Source organism: Cyphomyrmex costatus, unplaced genomic scaffold (genome assembly GCF_001594065.2).
Source record: "Cyphomyrmex costatus isolate MS0001 unplaced genomic scaffold, Ccosl1.0 scaffold342, whole genome shotgun sequence".
Lineage (NCBI taxonomy): Eukaryota > Metazoa > Arthropoda > Insecta > Hymenoptera > Formicidae > Cyphomyrmex > Cyphomyrmex costatus.
Window position 1 is genome coordinate 4,375 of NW_017277578.1, and position 13,648 is coordinate 18,022.

Below are 13,648 nucleotides of genomic sequence, written 5' to 3' on the forward strand. Positions count from 1 at the left end.
TCGGCGACACTCGTTATCGCGGATGTAATATGACTCGGTTCTCGCGACGCGCGTAACGTATCGTTACGTTTAGATGTATGACAAGACTCTCTCGCCGGTCCTTAGACCGCCGAATATATAGGCGTCGCGGAGTCATCGAACTAGCGGCATTCGTGCCGTGTGCAATGCGGACTTCGTCCTCTTGCATTTCGGCAGTTCGTTGTCCTGTCGAAATGCAAGATTTGCTTTTTATTACTAATTGTTCGATGTGCGTGCGGTCATTGCTTGCGTTCGATCAGTGATCGTTGTCCGCACGCGTTATGGAATTTGCAGCCCTGCATTTCCGCAAGTCGTTGCTATGCCGAAATGCAAAGGTTGCTTTGCAGTAATAATCTTGCATTTCCGCCAGCTCGTTGCTAGGCTGAAATGCGAGACTTAATTGTGGTAGCACTCGCGGGCTACAACAAAAACATTGCATGTTCGAGCCAATAATCCCAATCTTTTTCATCAGATATATAATGTTTTAAATATTCTGTCAATACGTGATGGCTTCTTTCCAATGATCCGTTTGATTGTGGATGAAAAGCGGAGGTTTTATATTGTTTTATTTTAAAATATCTAGCAAATCTTTTCATCATAGCACTTGTAAAATTCGTTCCTTGATCTGTTAATATTGCTTTAGGACTTCCAAATTGACATATAAATTTTCGTGTAAATGCTTCAGCTATTTCGCTTGAATTTGCTTGTTTTAATGGAATAGCGAGAGAATATTTAGTTAGTAAATCTTGTACTGTTAGTATATATGTATATCCATTCATTGTCGTAATAAGAGGGCCAAGTATGTCTAACGAAACTTTGTCAAATGCATCGGCTGGCGTGTCAGTTATTATCATCTGCTGCTTTAGTTTTACTCTTACAAGTTTTTTCTTTTGACAACTGTTACATGTCTGAATATATTTTTCAACTTGCTCTTTCATTTTGTCCCAGTAATATTTATGTTTAATTCGTGCCAAAGTCTTTGTAATTCCTTTGTGTCCTGCGATACTAGATTCATGGCATTCACGTATGATGCGTGGGCGTTCAGCTGGATCTGGTATATGTACTTGTCCTTGACATACATTTATCTTTATGTCAGTTCCGAGAAAAGTTAAGCGTATAATGCTTCGTATTCGATACCATGGAATTTTTATATAGCTTTTATTCTGTGATATATTAGCTTGTTGAATATTTAATCTCATTAATTCAGTTTTTAATTCTCGTATTGCTTTTATTAAATTTTCTTCAAGTATTTCTGTTCCAATTTCTTCTTTAATAATTATACCGAAAATTCTTTTAGATGATTTTCCTGTCGTATAAATGTTACCAATAATTCGTTCAAAATTTCTTGGGATAATATATATTTCATTCCACTAGTTCTTTGCCAATTTCATCGATAGGTCGTCCTCGTGTATCGATAAATAATATTATATGATTGTTTTTCATCCAGATGTGATCTCGTGAATCAACTAAGTTTACTGTAGTTGCGATAGATTCTATTATGCGGGGACGAGGAAATTTAATAGGTTTCTTTGGAATTTTTGTCTGCTTCTTTTGTTGAACATTTTTCTTTTTACTGTTACTTGTTTTTTCTTGAAATTTCTTTGGTGATTTCGTCTGCCTTTCCTGTTGAGGAGGTTTAATTTTCATTTGTTTCGTCTTGGCATCGTATACATCTGCGGAGAAAAGTTTATTACTTTCACTTTCACTTGTTATATTTTTATGTGGAGGTGTACGATAGGTATGTATTGGCTTGTCGATTTCGTAGTCCATTTTTCCAGTGTCATGTATTACAGGTAATGTAAGTATTACAGGTGTTACAGGTATGTCTGCTTCTTCGATTAGATCAAAATTATGTGAAGTCGTAGGAATTTGTAATGGTATTCTTGGAGTTATATTTGAAGGTGTCTTTGGAGATATATTTTCAATATTTTGTAATGTTGTTGGAGGCTCGTGTACTTCAGCTTGTACCTTGATATTTCTTTGAATTATAAAACTATCACTTGAGTCACTTGCTTGTTTTTGTGCTTTTTCAGGAATTTCGTTTTCTTTATTTTTATGTTTCCGTTTCTTTCTTTCGCGTAATTGTGGTTGTGATTCGAAAATTGGGCTGTCTGAATGAGATGATATATCCATGTTATTTTCAGGAGTTGAAATTTCTTGATGCATTTCGTTGTATTCTTTATTAACATCATGTACTTGGAGAGAGTCTGCATTATCGGCTTCAGGCACATGTTTCTTACTAGTAACGGGGGAGTCTGTTTTACCATGTATTCGTTTTCTTGTGACATTTTCAATGTCAGGCGGAACGTTTTCGTCTATTATCTCATCTTCCTTGCTGCGTCGCGGTTTTTTACGTTTCTTCCGTCGTCGTCTTTCTTCGTTATTCGATGAGCTTTCTTCTCTCTTGCGTTTTTCACTTTTATATCGTATATTTGTCTGATCTGTTTCCCAGTCTGTTTCGTACAAAGAGCTCGTAGAATCGTCGTCAGTTTTAGAATTTTGGTCATTATCCGTATCTATGTAAGGAGATAATTCTGCATGTTTAATCTTCTTATGAGGAGCTGGATTTCCAGATTCGTCATTACTTAGTGGTACTGGACGTTTTGCAGTAGGATGTGTTACTTTTAATTTCTTATGTTCATGCTCTGATGATTCACTTGTTGTAGGTAATGCTCGTTTAGCTTCTAAAGGATAAATTGCTTTTATTTCATTGAGAATAACAGGATTTCGTGATAAAGCGTCAGCGTTTTGATTTTTCTTTCCAGGTTTATATTTAATTTCGTAATTATATTCTGCTAATTTCAATCTCCATCGCATTAATCGTGAAGTCGGATCTGCGACTGAGTTTAACCATACGAGAGGTTTGTGATCCATGATCAATGTAAATTTCTTTCCATAGACATAAGGTCTAAATTGTTTTACTGCGTATATGAGTGCTAATAATTCTCGTTCTGTCAGTGAGTAACGTGTTTCCGCGTTGTTGAGTACTCTAGATGCGTAGGCAAGAGGTAAATCTTTTCCAACAATACCTTGACTTAGTATAGCGCCAATTGCGTAACCAGATGCGTCAGTGGTGATAATAAATTGTTCGTTATAATTCGGATATTACGGGCGCAACACCGTCCAGCAATGACATGGAATTGTCGAAAGTTCTATGTCGTTCTGGCAAACGACATTGTTCGTGCTAAAATCGCAGCATAGTTCGAGTCTTGGAATTGTCAAGGGCTTAAGAGGCGCGATTTTTGATTTTGCTATTAATAGCGAAACAGTAATTGATCCCATGAGCGAGATCACTCTAAGATATATGACATCGGCGTATGCGACGGACGATGCGTCAGCGAAGCCGTGAAGCTCACAGTGACTTGTGTCGGAACCGAAGGCAGTCCATCGTGGCAGAGAGATATTACGCAGTTTAATTAGCTGCGTGTGATAATTGTGCCATTTTTTTCATGAAAGGGGGTGGAATTGGATCATCCCACTTAGTAGCCCACAATTGTTGCATGATAATTTTAGCAGTAATTATAACCGGAGCAAGCCACCCGAGCGGGTCAAGTAATTTTTCTATAGTAGACAGAATTTTCCGTTTAGAATCTGGGATCGACGAGGTAACTTCGACTGAAAATTGGAATGTATCGGTAGCAGGGAGCCACGTGACGCCTAAGACTTTGAAACTTTCGTCGCTTTGCAGAATTTTGCCTTGACTGAGACCCTTTTCATTGACCGGTAGGTCGTTGAGTAACGTAGGGCGGTTGCTTGCCCATTTACGGAGGAGAAATCCACCTTTTTGTAACAATGAAATTAATTGATTTCGGATTTGCCTTGCAAGCGGCTTGTCATCCGCGCCGAAGATGCAATCATCGACATAGATTTGATTACGTAAAACTGATTGAGCAAGAGGAAAATGAGCGCCTTCGTCTTGCGTCAATTGCTGCATCATACGTAGAGCGAGGTATGGAGCACACGCCATACCGTAAGTAACAGTAAGCAAGCGGTAGTCTTGCACCGCTTCGGATGATGAAGAGCGCCATAAGATGCGCTGATAATCTTGATCTGGCGGATCGACTTGAATCTGCCTATACATTTTTGCGATATTATCGTGTCGTATTGGTCAGCTCTGGTTCATTATATCGAGCGTATGACCACAACGGCTGTTAGGTGGAATTATTTAAGGAAAAAGGAATATTAGGTAGATTTGATTTTATTTATTCAGCAGAATTATTTTCGACTACCGTTTCGGAGTATGCAACCACGGTAATCATAGGACTATTATATGGGTCGTCACCAGAATGTATTAAGTATTCAGAAAAATCTCGCAATATGGTCGGGCAAGTAGCACAGTTAATTATTGAACGAAGGTTGCCAAAAGTGTTATAACAATTATTACAATAACTTATATTATAATTTATTCCAAATGAAATAAAATGCCGGGCGAGACCATAAAAATTTGATTGTTCGGAAAGTGATTTTTGTATGTAACATCTACTACAGAATCTGAAATTTAAAGTATTATATTCGTAAGAAACGACCCTACAGCAAAGTGCTGTATTCAGCCACGCTTGATATGGCAAGGATGTATCAGAAACAATTGCGACGGGAGCAGAGGCTCTCGTCGGTGGACGCATGGATTAAAACGTCCTAGTAATAATAAAGAATATTTGTAAGGGCTCCAAAAATTGAGAAACGCTGCGAGCGGTCAGCGTGTAAGTGTAGCGTAAATTAGAAATTAAGTTAATTATAATTATGTAAAGTATATGAAATAGTAGAATAATTTATTATAAATCATATGATTAATCATAAAGAGTATAATAAAGTAATAATTATTTTGTTATAAATTGTTATCAACAGTAAAAGAATTATAACGTATCGCTTATAATTTAAAGACGTTAAGATTTATTAATTGAAAGTTTAATATTTATTACTTGTCATTAAAATGAAAGGAATTAATTTAATTAGATCACTATGTATATTATAAAGCACTTGAATCACTGTTAGTCAGTGCACGGTGACGTAATCAGATGGGAATGTAATCTAACGCGCACGGACTTGCACAAGAGATAAGCGACGCGGAATGCGTAAATATGACGCGTCGGAACAAATGAGGTTAAATTAAATAAAGAATTAATATTGAATTATTGTAGTAATATTCGTTAATTACTTATGTAAAGAACTTGCTTAATTTAATTATTGTCTTTAAGATTAGAGATACTTAATAAAATTAATTAAGTATACGTTTATTAAGATTTAAAGAATAAATGTGTAATGGATAATATTTAAATTTAATTAAATTACTTTTAATATGACACTGAGTATATTAGAGAGTATTTTAATCGAGCGGATCACGTCACTATGGTGAGCGCATACCGTAAGTGTTTATCTAACTCGAGCGGACCGGCAAGAGATAAGCGCGCTCCGACCTGCACAACCGATAAGCGCGCTCGGACCGGCACACGAGATAACCGGCGCGGAATGCGTAAACTATCTCGGCGTAACAAAGAGATGCACTCGCGCTGTTCACTATTTAATTGAATGAATTTATTCCTCGCGCACTTAATAAAAATAATAAAAAGGGCTAATCTTAATATATGAGTACTTTAACCTTTTGCCTATGGCTTCTGTGACAGGCTGCAATGATGCTTTCTCGTCTCTGATCTCGGAAGTCGCCAGCTGTCAATGATGATCGTCGTTGCAGCGTTGTTCGTTGAATAATTATTTCACTGACTTTAATCAGGATGAGGAATTAAGAGAAAGGCTTCTTTGAAATAAAATTTAAATTGGATTGTTAATTTTAACAATGAATATAAAATATATTTTAATAGTAGTAATACAAAAATATCAAATACATAAGTTTAATGATTATGATACTAGTAAAGTTGAATAAATGTAAAGTAGTAAAATGTCGAATAACAATTTGATGGAATATGAATAATAATAGCAATAAAATAATATAAATATATTGAATACGATGTAAATGATTAAGTATTGGAGATATAATTAAAAGGATTAAGAATTAAGATTTATGAAGTAGTATTATAAGATTTAAGGCTTTGGTATAAGATTTGGTATAAAGAATGTGACGCCTCGCTAAGAAGCGGAGTTAACTTGAGGAGTTAGGAGTAGGCACGTCTGGCATGAGTGAGAGCTGAAGTTGAACTAAGGATCCGGCGGAGCGAAAGTCCGCACAAAGGAGAGAGCGCAAGAGGCCCGCTTGGAGGGGACCGCTAAGGTGGTCAGGTAGTAGGAGGCGGCGTAAGTGGGAGCCGCTAAGGAAGGGGTTATGGAGCGAAAAGCAGCACAAAGAGGAGAGCGCGATAACTCACGCTTATGATGCGGTGAACATCTTAGGATGCACCGGGAAAACTTAGGATGCTTGGAGAGAGTCTTAGGATGATTAATACACATATATATATATATATATATATAATCGCGAGTACTTAGCCGCGTTTTAAGATATAACTTATATGCTAGACTTCTTATACATATTCAAACGCACATAATATATAAAGGGCACAATTAATACAAGAAATATAATGAACTGTAGTAAAAGCAATAATAAATCTGATCATAGCATAATAACAAGAATAGTTAAATTTAGCGTAGCTTAATAAAGAAATACAGCGCAATTGATATATCTAGTCGCTCCTAAAAGATAGCTTAATAATAAAAGATATAATATTCAATAGAAAATCCAACATATTTAAAAGCAACTTAAGGAATTTAATGAACATAAAGAACTTTAATGAATGCAATAAATCTTAACATAGCGGAATAAAGATTATAATTATGTAATTAAATAGAATATTACTTTAACTGATTATTAATTAAATGAACTGATTATTGGTTGGAAATAGGATGTAAGAACAAGCAAAAATATTATTAGCAAAAATGAAAAATACATCCCGGAGGGATGTAACACCCCCTCCCTTAAAATAGAATGTTGCTATATGGGAACAATCTAAAGTTTAGTCACTGTTTGACGCGTTATTGTCTAAATGTTTTCTTAGATCTGAGTAAGTATATGTTTTGTATATTGCAGGTGCTATTTGTTTCTCGTTAATTTTACTTATAACTACATTTGGGTGGGCATGGCTGGGATGCAGAGTTTCTGTCGATGGATGGGAAGTCGAAGGCTTATCTTCGGGTATTGAAAGGGGAGCCGAAGGACCTGGTGCTTCCTCTAGTGTTTCTGCGTTCGTATCTTCCTGTGGTTTAGGGTACGTTCTTCGTCCTAGATGTAACAATAGATGAGTGACGGAGCTCCATACTGCTCCGATGAGGTGCAGGCTCAAGCCGTATATCGTTTGCAAGGCATAGCCGTGTATCGATTATTAGCTTAGTAACTCTTATAATAATAAAGATTGCCAGGACGCCTGCACTGGCTGAAACGAAAGTGACGAATCCTCTCCAGACTTTCTTACCTGCTGAGTCTGCTATGTGGTTTAACGAGTCTTCGTCCAGAAGATTTGCAAGAGAAATGCTGCCGGCGGGGATTTCATTACCCATTGCTCCTCTGGCTAAGGTGTTGACAATCGATGGTCGTTCCATTGGGAACATTATGTGGGCTCAAAATCTGTCAAGATCTTTGGCGCTGTAAATGCCACTTGTCGCTAAGGAGGACGAGCTGGAGTATTGCCAAGTTGGATGTGACAAAGGCTGCAGGATCGCGGGGACGATCACCTCGATGGGCTTTGGAGCCGAAACCATACGCCGTGTAATTTATACATGACGGGCAGGAGCTAATTGCAATCGCGCAGGGTTCCTGTCTTGGTGAGTATTCGTGATTGTGGTTGCAGGAAAAATGATTGATTAGCATGAGTGCCCGGCAGTTCTGTATAACAATGTTCTTCATGCCGTAACTTACACTCCACTAGTATACACTTAACAAGATGTAGGGCTTTCCCAGGCAGTACCGCTGTATATCCCGGCTCACGCATAATGCGGTAGGCTGTTTCGTCGAGGGCAATGCTGGCGAAGGTCAAAGCGTTTTGAAGAACTAGTTTTTCGATTGCGCACTTTTGTTCCATGATGTTTTGATAAAGTTGAGTTAGCTGTTTTTTAATATGTTTCTCAACATACACAAATTTAGAATTTACGTATAAAAATATGTCCAAATTGTCCACTGTTATTTTGCTACGTGTTTTAAAGTTTCTTCCTTTTTGTGTTTGCAAAATAAAGAGCTTCGGGTGCTCTGTTTGAGATAATTTATACCCGCACACGTCCATGTCTATTGTCTTTGTCAGGGCGAACGTTGTTTCTTGGGTAGTCACTGTGTACACTGTTGGTGTAGAATAATTATTCTTGGGAACCAAACGAGTAGCCAATCCCTCGTAGAGTATATCGTAATGGTCGAAATGGCAGTTGTCTATGGGGATTGGTGACCAGTATGTCTCAGAGCCGTCCGCATCCAGGCAGTATTTGCTTGACGATTTGCAAAAGGTACCTGATGGTAGGATAACGTGCCCTAGTTTTCTCTTTACTGAGAGTTCCATAGTTTTTAAGGTAATTTTAACAACCGCTTGCACGATGACGTTGTCCCAAGAGCCGTAACCGTCTGTGTATTGGGCTCCTGCACATTTGCCGTCCACCGTTGCAGAGCCGACGAGGGTTGCGCTTCTGTAATTCGTCATGTTGACCTTGATTAAGTCCATCACGGCGTTCCCGATTTGTAGGACTCCTGTCTCATGTAGTCTTCTGCATGATTGTTCTCCAATTTCGTGGAAGTATTCCCTTTGTCCGTTATGCACGACGGAGATATAAGAGTGCATTCCGCAATAGTGAATGACGCGGTTGACTTCTATTTTGCACTGTACTGCAGGCACTCTGTCGTAGTCGCACATTTGCATTAACTGTATATAAACCTCTTCTTCTTGTGGTTCGACATCTTCAAGATTACAGTTGCCAACGTCCAAGAGGGAAAGTGTCGAGATGTTGAAACCTTCTCCACTTGTTGCACCGCAGTCGTAGCCAATCAGGCCATAAAACGAGGGGGCGAGAAGAGTGATGATGATGATGACCGGATGCATGTTGCTAATGTTGTCGACTGAATGAATCTTCACTGTCGGTCCGTGGCTCCGATGACCTGATTGTTCCTTCCACTTCTTCATGGGTAGGTACCCCTTCCATATCTTCCGTTGTTGGCATGAGTTTTAATTTGTTCGTATGCACTACTTGTGATGATTTGTTATTAATTTGTATTTTCACATTGTTTTTATTTAACACTTCACTTATTGTATAGGGGCCGGTGTACTGGTCCCTTAATTTGGTAGTCGGTTCTTTTAATAAATAGACTATCACCTACTTTAATGGCACGAGGGTTTATTCGCTTATCATAATAAGTCTTAGATCTTACCTTAGCATTGTCTAGATGCTCTCGTGCTATGGCTTGACTATCCCTTATTTTATTACACAAGTCCATAAGGTAAGTAGTATAACTTTCATTCGCACTGGCTGGAAATACTTGCGCGTTGGTTGGTGTTCTCGCTAGTTTACCAAATATGAGTTCGTATGGAGTATACTGAGTGCCTTCGTGGACACTGGTGTTATAAGAGAAACACGTGTTATGCCGCGGCAGCCTGTCTCAATTTATTTTAGCGGACGTGTGACTGCCTCGGTAATGATGGGATGATTCAGGAAAAATTTTAAAATTCGAATTTCAATGCCTTGTTACGGCGATAAAAAGAAACGTCAGACTATCATCCGACCATGGAAGTCTCTCCTGAATGAACAAGATATTGAACAAATTCGTTTAAAGCTGGTCGGCAAATGTCACACGGACTTATAAGTGAGACTCGAACTATTACTCTATCACAAACCGCGCACCTGTCAAGTTCAAATGTTTCTCCGATTTGAATATAGTGGAATGACGTACTAATATACGATTCTTGATAGTAAGGAGATTTATCTAAAAAACAGGTAATACAGATTTTCCACTTGTTTATTCGATGTTCGTAATGCCACGTAGTGCAACAACGTGCAGTGTCGATCCAGGCTTGGCTTGGTATATTTGGTATTAAATTCAAATTATTACGAATAAGTGCCCCTGATGGTGGACACATGAATAAGATTAAAACTGCTCTTCCGAGACAATATTTATGGTAGTTCCCGGGTCATCATAAGGATTTCTACCAGAGATGATTAAATATTGGACAAAGTCGATAAAAACTTTCGGACAGCGGTCGCAAGACTGTACTGGTCGACCTTTAGTGTGGCCACCAAGACACTTTTAGCAATGGTCTAAATCGTAGTTTATTCCAAAAGATATATAATGGCGTATTAAGCCTGTGTAGTTCGCTTTTTCAGCAGACGTGCTTCTATTATAACACTCAAAGCAAAACTTGTATTTGGTCTCCTCGTTAAAATAAAATATGGCTATGCAGCAACGTGCAGTTCCCAGCCAAGCTTGGTACGGCAAAGCTTCGTCGGAGATAATTGAGACGGGAGCGGGAGCCCTCTTTAAGTCAGGCATATAAAATTAAAATTCTTATTCTATTTAATTATAATATATATATATTTCATAAGTAGGGCTCCAAAATAACTAAAATGATTATAGTGCGTTGCGAGTGGTCAACGCATATAAGAGGACACTAAAGAACGTTGCGAGCGGTCAGCGTATTTTGAAAAGTCAATAAAATATAAATATCCTCGTATAAAGTATCAATAATTTAAAATTAAGTAGTGTAAAATTAATGTCATTAAATGATCTTGAAAGAATATATCATATGATTGAATAAAGGTATAAACCTCACTAAAATATTATACGCGGTGTCGCGCTGTTATAGTACTTAGATTTTTTTTTACTAACCTTTTAATGGACTTACTTGATTAATAGTACACTGGGTATGTAGGCTCTTTGTCCGTAGTAGGCTGACGTCACCAGGTTGGAATGTAGTCAACAGGTCCCGGGCGACAAGGGATAAGGTGGCTGGCTGCGATGTTGATGTTACGGCCGCAGATAACGCGCGCTTATCTCACAAACGCGCACTGACAGGTTCGATGCGGACAAAGGATAGGATTATATGTTGTAATAAATGAATCTTCAAAGGTTAATTAATAGTTAATTAAATGGATATATTCATATAAAAGTATAAAAGTATTAGATGTAATTGAGCAATAAAGTATGAGAGTTGGTTATCAAATAATTCTTTGGTAATATCGTAATATAAATGTTAATGTTAATTAACGATGATTATCAATGGTGAATATAAATTGTATTCAATAGAATTAAGTAATTGTAAGTAATAATAGTTGATTAACAATTGTATGGAATATAAAATTAATAGTAACTCGCGTAATATAGTCACTTACAGTGTAATGCGTAAGATAAAATTAATTGTTACATTGAATAAAGAAAATGTAGTTGGATATTGAAAGGAATTTGTCGCCTCTGATGAAGCGGAGTAACTCGGAGTGAGAATATGCACTAAGCAAGGATTGACGGCTACACTTGAACACGTCTTGACAGTAAGAGATCCGGAGTTGAACTGAGGAGCTGGTGGCGAAGATCCGCATAAAGAAGAGAGCGCGAGAGGCCCACTGGAGGGGATCGCTGAGGTAGGAGGTGACGAAAGTGGGGACCGTTAAGGAAGGGGTAAAGGAGCGAAAAACAGCACAAAGAGGAGAGCGCGATAACTCACGCTTAGGATGCGGTGAACATCTTAGGATGCACCGGGAAAACATAGAATGCTTGGAAAGAGTCTTAGGATGATTAATACATATATATATAATCGCGAATACTTAGCCGCGTTTTAAGATATAACTTATATGTTGGCCTTATACATATTTCTAAAGACATTTAAACTCGCATAATGTAAAGGATATAATTAATGTGAGGAATATAGAAGCATCATTACTAATAGAAAATTTAGCGTAGCGCAATTAATATATCTAGTCGCTCCTAAAAGATAGCTTAACATAAAAATGATAAAATATATAATTGAAAATCTAACATATTTAAAACAACTTAATAAAGAAATGCAATGAATCTTAACATAGCGGAATAAAGATTATAATATAATAATTAAACGGAACATTACTTTAAATGATTATTAATTAAATGAACCGATTATTGGTTGGAAATAAGATATAAGAACAAGCAAAAATATTATTAGCAAAAAATTAAAAATACATTCCGTAGGGATATAACACATGCAAGAGTTAAATAATTATCCCAGTCAGCTTTGTCTTTGATAAATTGTTTTAAGTATTCCCACAATACATGGTGAGAGCGCTCTACTGAGCCATTCGACTGTGGTCGATATGCCGTGGTGTGGTATTGCTTAATTCTAACTTTGCGAGCAATCGCTTTCATCAAGCTACTGAGAAATTGTGAACCTTGATCAATCAAGAGTGCTTTGGGGGTACCGAATAAACAAATGAAATTGTTGATGAGAGCGTCTGCTACGTCCATAGCACTAGCGTTTTGGAGAGGAATTGCCAAAGAGTATTTAGTGAGTAAATCCTGAATTGTTAAAATATAAGAATTGCTTTTAGCAGATGTGGGAAGAGGTCCCATAATGTCTAGTGAAACCTTATCGAAGCCGGCATCAGGTGTGTCGGTGAGTATCATTGGCTGTTTAGTTTTTCGTCTTACTAATTTCTTCAATTGGCAACTCCTGCAATTTTGAATAAACCTTTGTATATCTAGTTTCATCCGGGGCCAGTAGTAATCTGTTCGTATTCGTCGGTATGTTTTACTAATGCCTTTATGACCACCGACTGCGGATGAATGATTCTCCATTATAATAGTATTTCTGTCGCGATGTAATGGAGTTTGTATTAAATTTTCACAAATAGTTATTGTAACTGGAATATCATGAAATATGCTTTTAAGTTTGTCAAAGGTGTTCAAAAAGTATATTATCTATATTACTTTTGCTAATAGAAAAGGAAGCTATGTTTTATTCTGTTACAACATCTAATAACGAGTATATCGATTCTTTTACAATTTCACGTTGAGTTAACTCTGATATTCTATCTTTAATTGTAAGAGTAATTATCGATATATTTCACTTATATGGATAAGGACGCGCTCGTGATAATGTATTATCCTTTTCATCTTTTAATAAACCGTGTTGACCTAAGAGACGTGCTCCTTCATCGCATGGGTTACCTTGTTGTGATATGAAGATAACCAAGTTATCGTTGCGAGAGATCAGAGTATTCCTAGTAGTAATTATCGTGATACGTTTATCTCTATCAAAGTCGTATGGTATGTTCGGCGCAGTATAAAGTGAGTCTTTAATTTCAATATCACTGTCGCTATCCGTATCACTGTTGTTATCGCAATCACTTTCGTTCGTATCAGGTTCGGCTTCACTGGTATCACTATTTATCTGTAAGTCTTTTATTTCACTAGGAATGTTTATACGATCGTTTATGTTTTCACTTGGTAATCTTACTCTACTCGCTACGGTATCAGCATCGGTAACAGTAGTGTTATATCACTCCGGTATATATTTTTCTTTCCTTCAAATACATAGAGTTAATTAATCTTTATAATATCCTGTTTAACTTTATTATGATTAATTATATTGCATTATATTCTTTGTATTAATTAAGTCATTATGCGCATATAAGAAGTATAGCATATAAGTCTTGCGTTAAATCGCGGCTAAGTACTCGCGATTATATATAT